The sequence below is a fragment of the Ailuropoda melanoleuca genome, unplaced genomic scaffold (assembly GCF_002007445.2).
Source record: "Ailuropoda melanoleuca isolate Jingjing unplaced genomic scaffold, ASM200744v2 unplaced-scaffold7350, whole genome shotgun sequence".
Classification (NCBI taxonomy): domain Eukaryota; kingdom Metazoa; phylum Chordata; class Mammalia; order Carnivora; family Ursidae; genus Ailuropoda; species Ailuropoda melanoleuca.
The window spans coordinates 1-4768 of NW_023248837.1; the positions used below are offsets into that span (position 1 = coordinate 1).

General features: G+C 35.4%; 1 long non-coding RNA gene across 1 annotated transcript; it reads right to left on the reverse strand.

Annotated features, from left to right (window-relative positions):
* Positions 1–1606: 1606 nt before the first annotated feature.
* On the reverse strand, positions 1607–3979 carry LOC109490692. Its single transcript, XR_004623138.1, has 3 exons — positions 3631–3979; positions 3195–3237; positions 1607–1726 (listed from the first exon to the last, which is right to left on the reverse strand). It is a non-coding gene; the product is annotated as an uncharacterized LOC109490692 (long non-coding RNA).
* Between the last annotated feature and the right edge of the window lie 789 nt (positions 3980–4768).

Consider the following 4768-nt stretch of genomic DNA (forward strand, 5'->3'; position numbering starts at 1 on the left):
GTTCCCTCTCTCGCTGGCTGTCTCTATCTCTGTCGAATAAATAAATAAAATCTTAAAAAAGAAAAAAGAAAAAGAAAACCTTACTAGTCTTGTATTTATTAAAGAAATTGAATCATAAATAAAACTCTTCCCACAAAATAAAATCCAGGCTCAGATGGCTATATTAATGAATTCCCCAAACATTTAAGGAAGAAGGAATATCAGTCTGAAGTTTTCCAGTGAAATCAGTATAGTCAGATACCAAAACCAGACCAATAACATTCCAAGAATGGAAAATTATAAACCAATCTCATGAACTTGGAAGCAAAAATTCTTTTAAAAATATTAGCAGACTGAGTCCAACAATTTGTAAAAAGAATAATACTTTAGGGCCAACTTGACTTTATTTCAGGAATGAAAGATTCATTTAACATTTGAAAATCAATGTAATTTACTCATGTAGAAAACAATGGAGAAAAATCACCTTATTATTTCAGTAGATGCAGAGTAGTTGATAAAATTCACCACCCACACATGATAAAATTTTGAACAAGCAAGAAATAAAATGTCACATCTTTTCTTCATGAGAAATCTCAGGGTTTGAGATGTTATTTTATGTACAAACTAACAAGTTAACTTGCCATAATTTCATTAATGCTGGCAAATGACATGAGCCTCCTGGGACAGAGACAAAACAGTTTTTTTTCCCACAGCAATAGCAGTAGCCAGAATATTATCTTCTTGCCTCATTCCTCGAGCCTCACGCTCCTAGGGCAACCCAGTGAGGGCAAGCTGACACCACACGTACAACGGGTTATGTTACAGGAAGAACCCTACACTTAGGGAACCCAAATATTTTATTATGGGCTGCAGACAAACCCACCAGACCTTTGTTATGGAGGGCGACATCTGTATTATACTGGACATATTTGTCTTTAGAATAATGATTTTCATATCGTAGATATTCATTAATAAACCAGTTTGTGAGTCTACCTGTATGATACCAGCCGAGGTTCTTCCCAGTGAAAAAAGATTTAACGTCTCACTTAAGTGATTTTCTGTTCAAGACATGCCACATTTTTACCACAAGGACCATCTGGTTTTCTCTGCGCGAACAGTCAGAACAGTTCTCTGTATGTATAGTATCCAGTGGCCTGGTTCTGTTTTGATGTAGTGGTAGAGTTTAGTGATATGCTCAGTCGGGGGATGGAGTTTAATGTAAATGAGTATTTTTTATATTCATAAATATGAAAAATGAGTTTAATGACAATGATTGGTTTAGTAGTAGAGTGTACTGATAAATAACCACAGTAGTCCCCCCTTATCTTCAGGGCACAACTTCCAAGATTGCCAGTGGAGGCCTGAAGCCACAGATCGTACCAGACCTTACATATATACTGTGATTTTTCCTATACACACAAACCTGTGACAAAGTTTAATCTGCAAATTAGGCACAGTAAGAGAGTAACAACAACTAATAAAACAATATAGTGTTAAAGGCATGTGAATGTGGTATTTCTCTCAAAATACGCTGTCCCTAGCCTTCTTGTGACGGTGTGAGATGGTAAAATGCTCCCGTGATGAGATGAGTGATGTAGCGGGTGACGTAGCATTAGGCTACCACTGACCTTCTGATAGTACTTCAGAAGGATGGTCGTCTGCTCCTGCTCCTGGACCCCAGTTGACTGCAGGTGATGAAACCTCGGAAAGTAAGAGCCCAGAGAAGGGGGGACTTCTGTGTATACTTCTGTGGAATATTGAATTTAGTATAATCAGTATGTTTTACCATTGATTTCTCCCTTCTTTTCTTGATCTATATAGAATTTCCTTGGAAAGCATGAGTTCCGTCCTACAGAGAATGTTCTATACCACTTAGGAAAAAACTGTGGTAATAGCAAGATGCTGTGCTTTAATTAGGCTTAATAAGTGGATTTAGCTGCATATATTCTACTTTATAGCCTTCCCTTCACATCTAGCAGCTGTTGTTTCTACAATATTACCATCTTCTCTATATTACAAACAAAAGATAATTTTAATGTTTATAAACTTTATATTTCAAACTTGTTACTTAGAGACTTCAAGCTTTTGGGTTAGAAAAAATGCTCATGTCTGTTTTTAAAATTTTTGTTAAATCGGTTTTTAAAAATAGTGACCAAGAGAACGTTTATTGTTTCAGAGTCTATTAAATAATTTCCATATGTGAAAAATATAATTTTACCTGAAGTTCTTAGTTCCAGTGTTCAGTTATCTTAAGATTCTTAATTGGACCACAGGATAACAGATAATTAAACTGAATTTGAATTCATAGATACATAACATTTTGAAATGTGTATATTTTTAGACTTCCAAGACAATTAAATTAATGCTCCGATACATTGAATGCATTTTGACTTTAGTATAAAACATTTAGGTGTATTTTCCCTATTTTCACTAAGAAGAGTGAACCCATGCATGCTTTGGTAAAGCGCTTAGTCACCATGTTGCTTATTTTTGTTTTTTTGTAGTAAGTTCTGTTATATTAGGTTAAAGTGTAAATTCCAACAATTTTCAAAGCCTTATTTTATGTCCTACAAATTTCTTTAATGGATTACTTTTTAAAGTAACATACTGTTTAAAGTTGCAGTTTTGCCAATATTAAGATGAACACTTAAATATGCATTTTCTTCAAATGTTTAAAATGTTTAGAGCATTCAGTGGTTGGTATCGTTTGATTAAAACTTATTTAACATTTATATTGTTGTGTTTGTATTTAATAAAAGCAGAATCTATAGTGCCATTGTAAATTTAATATTTTCTGCAGGTTTGACGGCATTTCCCAGGTGTGCATGAGCCTACCAGTGTTTATGTGGAGTACACACGAATGGGAAGGCTAACCACCAAATTATGCGATTTCACATTTTTCCTCCTTTTAAGGGATTTTTGGTTTTATTGCATATATTAATTTGTCTCCAGCTATTACCAGATCCACCCCCATATATTCTACCAGGATTTGGGTTCCAGGATGAAAAAAAAAAAAAAGGATTCTTAAATGAAACTTGAGAATCCTTGCTTTTGGCCATACATCAAACTAGTAGAATCCAAGAATTGTGGAGATTTCTTCCTATATGTTAAATCTTATGTTTATATTAAAAGGCTGCATTCAGAGTTAACATTGAATAAGCTGAAACATGGACTAGACATTATTTTCAACATGCTAGCAACAATAAGAAGCATACCTCTAGTCATTGGTTTCCAAAGGTTTTGTTGAAGTGAAATCCCCTTTAAGAATACAAACAGACCAAGTTACTGCATTCAATTTGGGTAAAATATAGAAAGGATCATTTGATATTATAATTTTCAGGTTTCTTGAATAAAGATGTCCTGTTCAAAAACTAAAGGTAAAGCTCAGATAACTTTTGTAGATCAAAAAGTTATGACCAGTAAATTGATCACTGTTATGAAGCTTCCCAAGTTAAATGTAACAACTGGGGTCATTGGTGAATCTCTTGGAACTCAAGTGAAAAAATCAATATTTAGCTTAGTCTCTAAAATCTGTAATTTGACATTAGTCAATAATATAAAACTCTGGTAGAATTCTAAAGACTGATCAAATTAACCAAGTTTTCAAATATCTTAAACTAGCAAAGTTTCAGATAATTTTAGCATACTTACATTATTGCTCGGACTCACTTTGCTTTCATACTGTGCTATTGGGACAATCAAGAATACTTCAGCTATATCAACTAGAATATACAAATAATTATGTTTAGTGGTCACCAGACATCTGGAATGTTGTAGATACTCTAAGACTATCACCAGAAAGTGGGATCAACACTTCCCGGTTGGCTCTGCCTGATGCCTATGTCATTTCTGGTCAAAGGAGATAATGTGTGTAACTGAGCAGCCCAGTATAATCAGTAGTTTCTTTTTAAAGGAATAGTTCTCCAGCCAGTGTTCTGCGTATATTAACTTTACTGCTCTTTCACTATTATCATTGTTACTTATTTTCAGGTATTTACCTCCACATAAAATGTTTATTAAGTGTTAGCTCTTCTGGTCAGCAGAATAACGACCTCCAAACCATCCTGTCCTCATCCCCCCAGGTGTGTGAATATGTCACTTGGCAAAGGGAATTAAGGTTGCAGAAGTCAGTAAGATCACTAAACAGCTGATCTGGAAGATGATCCTGGGCTATCTGGGTGGGCAAAAGAGAAAACCAGAGAAATAGCATTTCTAGAAGCATCTCTATCTGCTGTTGCTGGCTGTGAAGATGGAAGAAGGGAGCCAGGAGCCAAGGAATGAGGGTGGCCTCTAGACGTTGGAAAAGGCAAGGAGACAGATTGTTCCTTAGAGCCACCAGAAGGAACGTATCCCTGCTGACATCTTGATTTTAGCCTAGTGAGACCTGAGTCAGACTTCTGATTTCCAGAAGGGTAAGATAATGAATTTGTATTGTTTAAATCACCAAGTCTGTGGTAATGTGTTACATCAGCGATAGGAAGCTAATGCAAACAATAGAAGATTGTTTATAGGTTCTGGGTATCTTTGCCCAAATTTTGAGTATGGGCGGGGGAGCGAAAACAGTTCTGCGTGAGCTGTGAGTGCTATAGAGCTCCTTGACTGCTATTATTTACGTAGAACTTATATCTTAATAACAGCATGATAGTTAGGGCTGATAGTAACAGTGTCCTCACAGATCAGAGAATATCATTATTATGTGTATTATGGGCACTGATAACTATAAATCACTTTGCTTTTATTGCCAGGAAGCTGAAAGCCTAGTAGCTACTGCTTAAGAATGCAGGCTCTG